Below are 9,212 nucleotides of genomic sequence, written 5' to 3'. Positions count from 1 at the left end.
TGTTTAGGTTACATTATTTTAATGCATCATATATATTAGCCTGATGACAATTTTGAAAACCTCTTCTTACAAAAAAAATGAGAATTTTGCTATATTTATTTTTTATTTCATATAGAGTCAGCCTATCACTTTTAGAAATACTGTGTCCTGGAAAAAAAATGCCCCCTTTTTTTTTTTTTTCTTTTTAACAAGAGAACAAGAATTTTCTATTCAGCTACAATAATCACTTTCCAGCTAGTACATTCATCAAAGAACGAGCAATTCACTAGGGTAACATATGCAGGAGCTTTCTTGTATATATTCATATTGTCTTCTGCCTGAAAAGAGTTAAATAGAGCATATAAATGATGAATACAGAGCGTCTTGGGATACTAAACAACTAAAATGGGTTAATTAGTGAAAAACATTCATCAGAGTATAAGACAACTGTAAATGTTATGGTTTCTTAAACCTATTATATCTGCTGATAGTATTTGGGATTATGGATAATATATATAAAAAAAGACGTTAATTTTCAAAAGGAGTTGAGTGAAACATATTAAAGAGTAAGAAATATTCATTGTTTGAATAATAGTTCAGATGTATTCACATTAAACATACATTAGCGAATACATTTCTTTGACATGCTCATATATAAGCATAATACGTAAGTGACCTAGAAAATACAGACATTGTATAATCAATGACAAAAATATTGAGACAGATAAGCCCCGAGATCTTTGATCAAATATATTCTTTGGCAAATAAACAAAACATGTTATCCTGACAAAAAATATTCTTTGGAGTATTGGAACTGTGCCTTCCCCAAGCGCCGCCCTCAGAGGCTCTGTGCCAGGCTTGCTGTCAGCACAAGATGGGGAGAAGGTACTGATCTGGATAATGTGCCCCCCTTAGCTCCAGTTCTCTGTGCAGGGGAAGACTCTTAATTCCTGTCTGAAGCTGCCTGTTGCCAGCTTTCTGAGTGAAGACTCTATATCCCTTTGTGCTTTGTCATGTTACAGAGAGCTGACCCAACTGCTGTCATTTTGACAAAAAAGAAATACACTCTCAGGCTGATAAAAAGACGAATTTTATACCAATGCCAGTAAGGTGTTTAAAGGTTTTAAGGACTTTTTTCTTTACCTAAAATGGTTCTCTCCAGTGCTGTTGTTGTAAAATTTGGCTATACTGTTCTTTCTGCCAAAGGAGTGAGATTTGCAGGTTGGTTGTAGTGAATACTCATGTGCCACTAGTATTTAATTGAAAATGCCCAAAGTTTTCTCCTATGACTCCCTACTTGGTTTGCTGTGTTCATGTCTGTGGGCTTCTGGAGGATGAGGCACCAGAATATTTCTTTAGAGGGAATAAATCTCCACCACAGTCTGTAGTTGAAGAGACTCCTGAGAGCCTGAAGTACGCTAACTCAAGATAATAACAGTCCTTTGGTTAAAACAATCTTCTGGAACTGAGAAAATTTGCAGTCATAATACTGTTTCATAAAGTCTTCGGAAACCAATGCATCATGACATAGTTGTGTGGGTATCTGTGACCTGTGATCACTCTGTTAAATTTATCTGTACAATGTGTTCACACGGAACCCTAAGCAGTAGAGAAGTACAATGGTGATAGATAAAACATGAACTTGTAACTGAGCAGTAAAGTTTGCTATAGTTAAAAGAATTAGCAAAGTTTACAGTATTTAAGAAATACTTGTGATTTTTAATACCAACACTAAAGTGAAACTGATAAGTCCTCTTTTTAACTTATGCATTTTTGAAGTAAAAATGACATAATTCCAAACACGTAGACAAAGACTTTTCTTATATGGTTGTTCTCAATTTGAGTTAGACAACTGACATTTTAAATATGGGTTGGAAGAGGATATACATCAGAGTATGCAGATAGAAATGTTAAAATACATATTTTATCTTGACAAGTAGAAGCTCTGTCAGAAGGTCTTTGATTCACAAAGCTGGAATACATTCATAGTTTTGAAATATGATCCTCTATCATATTCACTTCTTAGACAGGTTAATGTCTTAAATACAAACAAATGCACATCAGACAGAATCCTAGCCTGATTTGCTTGAGGGGCTGTAAGAATAATAAGAAAAAACTATTATTAAGTAGATTAAGCATGAAAGGGAATGATTTTTTTCCCCATTCATCTGAAAATATAATTCTGCCATTGTAGTGTGTAATACATGAGGTATCTAATAATAAATATATTCAAATTAACAAGTTTTTCATTCAAAGGTGCTGTCTAAATATTTCCTATTGTCCAAGTATAACTGAACAGCAATACTCCAAACAATGCATTTCCATAAAATCCAAATAAATTTGTCTGACAAAGAAAATAATTATGGTTTATACTAAAATATTTCCATCAGTGAAAACAGATTGTAGCTGATGCTCAATAAGAGGCTTTATAAAAAAAACACTAAATCACTGCATCATCTGGAAATGCCATCTTTTCAGCAATAACAGTATTTTAAACCCTTTATAAGTACTGTAATTGAAGACTAAATTTTTTTATTCCTTATTTTTAGTCATCTTGTATATCATCCAGATAGATCCAATATATAATTATGTATGTATAAAATACATACAAACTCTCAGAAGTCTGACTTTTTTTGTCCTCATCCTCTGTAAGCAAACACCTTTCCTTGCAAACAACTGAGTATCTCCCACCCCCAAACATGGCCTCTGGCACCTGATTCTGCCCCAGGACACTCCTTTACACTGAGTACCGATGGTGGGAACTTTGTGCCACCAGCACTAGCTAGAAGGTTTTCAGAGCCTTTGGATTTAATTTGTTGTATTCACTAAATGGCAACAACGTCACGTAAGAGATAGTTAAAAGTTTCCTATAAAATTCTGCTGATACATTTATGACAAGGTCCCAAAGCTAGAAGTTTGATTAACAACATACTGAAACCAGAGGTGAAGCTGCAAAGTTCCTTTGATGTCTGAACAAGATGCAAAAGTACAGTATTATGTGATGACAGTATGTAATAAGAAAAATGGATACAACAGAGCAGAAATCTTTCCAAGGACTTTGAGCATAGACAAAGTCACCAGATACCATGTTATCTATGTTATTGTCAACATCGTCCTCCTAAATACCAACATTCTCACTTCCCCACATTAAAGAATCTTTGAACCGAGCAAATATACATAAATAATAGGCAGAGAATCTACCCATGTAAAATTTCCATACAGTTTTCTGTATGAAGATTCAAAAAATGAAATTACCTGTCAAAAATCTGTATAATTTCCAACCTTTAACATGAACTGCCTTAAGTCAAGATGTGTTTTATTACAGCATAAGCAAACACACACCTAAACTGCCAACAGGCAAATTGGTGAAAACTATCCCTCCTTCTGTTCTTGTCCTTGTGTAGTTAGCCTTGGACTGAAAAAAAGTATCAAGAGTCCCCAAAAGCAGAGCAATGAAAAGGCTTTCTCACCTCTCATTTAGAAGAAAAAGGTGAGCTTTGCCACACTGATCCCACTTCAAGTCGAAATTAAATCCCTCTTTTTTTTTAGGAGCAAATATCTTTTTAAGTCACAAACAGAATAAAAAGGTAATGCATAGCCCCAAAAAACAGTATCTTCTTTATTCTCTGTACAATCAGAGTCATCAGCCTGGTTTTCACTGCAATATTGTATAAGGACTGGAGCTTCCTTTAAGGTCATATAGAGAATCCATTGAGCTGATAAAATTATTGGCAGGTGTAGGACTGAAATCAGACAAAACATGAGCTAGTGTGCAGAGAGGTTCACGTGGTTTTGTCTCCAGTGTAAGAGAGACTGAAGGCGTGTGGGCTTAGGCTTGCTCAAGCCCTTGTCACTGTGCCAGAGTGGCTGGGCCAGTTGTCAGAAGTGGTGTTTTAGGAAGGGCTGATATCCCCAGAGCTGTTGCTTGACTAGAAACATCAGATATTACCTTGATAGAACTGCCATACAGAAGTCAAAAACAGGCAGGCAGAGCAGCAGGAGAATATGAACTGCAGTGTGAACATACAGAGGTCTCCCTTCTGGTAGATGGGATGCTGACAGTAGGTTATTTCTGCAGCCATTGGAGAAAGGAAAATTCCTGTGTGCTTTCAGGAGGATTGTTGGATGTAGAGCCCTATTATCACCCTTAAGCTAAATCCTGTGCCTGTGGATAGACATTGGTGCCTCAGTGTGATTTCTTGGGCAATTTCCATACCAAATATAGTGTACATTGAAAATTTTCCAGAAGTATCTATGACCAATGAACCATTTGGTTTGCTGTGCAGTTGCTCAGGAGATATGCCATGCCTGCACAGTAAAACTCCTCCCTGCACTGCAGCACATGTGGCTATTGGTGTGATCCAAATCCACAGAGAGGAAGCGCTGGTGATACATTTCTCAGTAGATGGTCAGTTAAGCTCCCAGAACCCCCGTCTTTTTGAGGTAGTATTTTTTCTGTCTTGTTGTCCATCATTCCACACAGTCACGATCTCTGTCTCTTAGGGTATGTTTCCCCACTTTCTTGGCCCAGTAAAACTAGTTTAGGTTATTAACTTGTTCCTCATCCAAAAGCAATCCTGGTGTGACTGAAACAGCTTGCTACCTTCCTCCTCTGATGCCTGAGCCTATGAAGTGGCCACTGAAAATTCTGAAGAACAGGACAGCCCTCTGCAAACAGCTCATGGGATATATATAAGCATAACAAAAATTTTTTTATATTTTCATTTATATCAGAGAGGTCCCAAATATCACCAGAAACAAACTGATTTAGGTAGGTCATTAATACTTTAGGAGCCAACTGAGTCTTTCTGGAATAGATAAAAACTTTATCAGTCTTATCTTATTCTTGGCTAGAGACTTCCTCCAAGTATCTGTTCTTACATCACTGTTATAAATGGGGGAGGAAAAAAAGCAGCCTACATAAATTTTCTACTAGAAACACTGCAATTAAACATATGACCAGGAATAACCCTCCATTTGAATAATAACTGTGAAGTTTGCCTTATTGAAATCAAATGTCTTAGCCACAACCACAAAGAAAGAGTGTGGATTTTCATAATAAAATTTCCATTTCATTAAAAAAAAAATTTCCATAATGAAAACAATTGACTTGCTGCAACAAAATTTCAGTAAGTTTCTTATTAGAAGAAAATGCAAGAATCAACTAAATGCTAGGAAAAATCAAAGAAACAAATAGGAAAACAAGATTAAATACACACTCCAGAGCTTAGATTTTTCTTGTAGATAACTAATATGCTCACAGTATTTAACTGAAACATCATGCATCCTGCCACATGTCATTATTTAACTAGTCAACACATACAAACTATGCTTGCAGGATGGAAAAACACTTTGGAATCATGGATTTTGCAGTGAGATGAAAATGACAGATGCCTTTTTAAGTAAGGTATAGAATAAGGGATTGAGGAATTTACAGTGGTCATTTTAAAAGCATGGCCATATGATGTGTTTACATTGCACAAGAGTATTATTAAACATATTTAGATAAATGTTTGCATTCTCACTTTTTATACTTTGACAGATTTCATATAAACTCTTATTCAAATAAAAGACATTGTAAAACCTGGCAACAACTATCTCAAACAGCCTAGTAAGTGGTTGAGTAATTCCGTCATCTCTCAAATTTAACTTCCCCATTAGTGGTCGTGCAATCCAATAAAGTAGGGGAGCAATGTAGGTCAAACATTTTAGTTCAACTTATTCTAAATAGAGGGTTAATCAGAGTAAAACAAGGAAAAAAAAAATCAAGTCCCAGGATTGCACTCCAGTAATTATCACGTCTGAAGAACTGCATTCTTTGTATTTCATAACACTTTCCAGTAATTACAGGACATTTCATCATTTTTATATCAGAAATACAGACCCTTGTCTAGGTGCGCAGCTACCTCAAGGGAAACATGCTGCCAGCATATATCCAGTATCACAGAATCACAGGATGAGTAAGGTTGGAAGGGACCACAGTGGATCATTTGGTCCAACCTCTGTGATCCAGCAGGGTCATCCCAGAGCACATGGCACAGCATTGCATCCAGATGTTTCTTGAACATCTCCAGTGACGGAGACTCCACAACCTCTCTGCACAATCTATTCCAGTGTGCAGTCACTGTACGGTAAAGAAGTTCTTCCTCATGTTCAGCAGTAGCTTCCTAGCCATCAGTTTCTGCCCATCACATCTTGTCCTATTACTTGGCACCACTGAGAAGAGCCTGGCTCCAACCTCTTGATCCCTTCAGATACTTATAGACATTGACAAGGTCCCCTCTTAGTCATCTCTTCTCAAGGCTGAACAAGCCCGGCTTCTTCAGCCTTTCCTTGTAAGAGAGATGCTCCAAACACTTAATCATCTTTGCCACCCTCGGCTGGACCTGATCCAGGAGCTCCCTGTCTCTGTTGCACTGAGAAGCCCAGAACTGGACACAGCACTCCAGGTGTGCTTCACCAGGGCTAAACAGAAGGGCAGGATCATCTCCCTCAGACTCCTGACAATGCTCTTTCCAATGCAGCCCAGGACACCATTGGCTTTCTTGGCCCCCAAGGCACAATGCTGGCTCATGGACAGCTTGTTGTCCACCAGAATCCCCAGGTCCTTCTCCACAGAGCTGCTCTCCAGCAGGTTGATGCAGTACTAGGACTTGAATCTGCATGCTCAGGAGAAGGACTATTAGGCATCTTCTCTACTCCTCCCCACATGCCTTGAGCATGCAACTACAATTCAAAATGGAGGGACATGTGCATACTTCCAAGTGGGACAACGTGTATTTGCCTTTAATATTCCAGATGATACACCCTGTTTATTAAATGTTAATGATAAATCATCTTTCAGAAAGGTCTATTATGTTCACCATGTGAAGATAGCTTAAACTGAATAAATGCAAACCAATGATCACATTTTAAAGTGAGAAGGGAAGGACTGAGTATTTGATATTAAATTTACTATTTAAAATCAGTGGATAGGTGGTCTATTTTCTTTCTCTCTTTAGGTAATTTTTTGATAGCCTAGACATGCTAAGAATTTCTCTGTCCAGTTTCACCAAATATCACCTTCTGTAACTGTGAATGAACCTGCCCTGTAAGATTTTCCCTCTGAAACTATGTTTAAAACAACCTTTCTTTCCATTGATAACTGACCAGCTGGAAAACTCTGTATTAACCTGAATTAGTTCAGTAAAGTAGATATGAAAGTCAGAGAGAGGGTACCACAAAGAATAAAAACAGAATTCAGCAAAAGGGAGCATGCTTTGGGTTTACACAAAAGCAACAAACCAGAAGATGGAGTCCTGTTGTCCTGCAGTTTTATGATGCTTGGAGAGCATCACTTTTGCCACGTAAGAGAAGGGAGGCCCTAGATTTGCTTGTAACAAATACTGTTGTGAAGGGAGTTAGGAACAGTTCAACACACTTGGCAAATTTTAAAGGATATGAGTATGTCCTGAGGGTTTCCAATTTTGCCTAGTAATTTTATAATAAACTGTAGAGAGCCTTTTATCTGTGCTTTGTGTTCAGTGAAGTCACATCAAAGGAAAGAGCAGATCATTTACATCCATTTGGAAGACATTCACCATACGCCTGGGCAAAAGGTACTCCAGCATTCTGTAAATACACACCCTCTCCTCTACCCCCTGTCATTAAGAGGAAACTTGTATTTGCATAACATAAAGCTTCTGAAGATTCACAGGGCCCTCATGCTCCCCTTTTTTGTCTCTGTTCAAAGCCTGCAGCCTCTAGAAGCTGTCACACCTAACTCCATGGTTTGTGCTCCTGAGCATCTGCCCTGGCACTGGGCTATGGCAGGGCCTTTATGTGACAGCAGTGAAATGTTACTGTGAGACCGATACCTTTGGTAAGTTGACTAATCACCTCTGTACTGCCCCCGGACTCACACCGAGGTCACTGAGCTCACAAGGTCCTTCTCAACAGTGCATGCAACTCCATAGGAGAGAAGAATGAAAGTTTTGGCAGAAAACTCCCTTAAGAAGAACTTTAAACTGAGCTAGTTCATAGAAAAGCTTTTGGAGAACCGAAGTCAAAACTTCAGTTAAAGAAAAGTGGTTTCTAATTTTCTCCATTGTGAAGGTTACATTCTAAGTTTTAAAGGTAGTGTTCTAAGAAGCAGTTAGTGGCAGTGATACCTCTATATACAGACTAATTTTGTTCATTCCCCAGAGGGAAGAATTAGCTCCAAATTCACTTGATCAACTGAAATATGATGCTAAAAAAAAAGAAACTTAAAGATGCTGCTGCTCAAAAGATCTGCATACATTTTTATTGTTATAATTTTCTGATGTACTAAAAATGTTTGGATACATTCCAACGTAATTTTCACTTTTCAAGCCAATTCAGGAATAAAATAAATGAAACATAATGTTCAGCACTTGAGGACTGATCTCAAATAGACCATTCTGGGGACAAAAACTACAGTAATAGAGCAAAGATGATGTTTACATGTTCACTGGTACAAAGGTAACTACAGCACACTCTCTCTTCAGAGCCACACATGGGAGGCAAGCACCGGAGGTCACAAATGGTCTTTTTAAGTCGTATGTGTGAAGGGAAACCAAACATTCCTTGTCCACCTTTCAATATCAGCACACTGTCATCACTGCTGAATCACTGACACCAACTACAAAGTTAAGACATAATTCTGGGGAATGGGAACGTAGATGTATCCTCCAAAACAAATCTCATTAAAAAAATCAAAATACACACTAAACTAAAGGTGTTATCCTTACTGCAAGCATATCATTCTCTACCTGGAATCCACTCTATACCTACAGTCATGAGTTTAGGAGTCCATCTGCCTATCCTGGTTCCTTGGTGGTTTCCATCTACACTTTTTAAAGCTTTGTCTTCATCAGCCTATGTCTGACAGATCACATGTAATGAAAGTTTAACATTCTATTTCATATCTTTACAAGTTATACTTTACAGACCATAATATTATTGTTATAGGTAATAGCCTTTCATGAGCAATAGCAAGATCTTCCAGGGACAGAGAAAATATCATACATCTGTAAGTAAAATCACTTAATATTTACATAATAAAAATAAGGTAGGGTCAATTTCTGATGTAGGAATGCATATCATTATGAAAAATAAGAATCTAAATAATCAAAAGCCATAATTTCTATTTAGACATAAAATATGCAACCGTGTAACATAAAAAAAGGTAAATAAGTATTAAACTAAAGCTGATTAAAATAGAATAAACCAAA

Source organism: Corapipo altera, unplaced genomic scaffold (genome assembly GCF_003945725.1).
Source record: "Corapipo altera isolate COAL_440 unplaced genomic scaffold, ASM394572v1 119, whole genome shotgun sequence".
Lineage (NCBI taxonomy): Eukaryota > Metazoa > Chordata > Aves > Passeriformes > Pipridae > Corapipo > Corapipo altera.
This window is presented reverse-complemented; position numbering follows the sequence as displayed.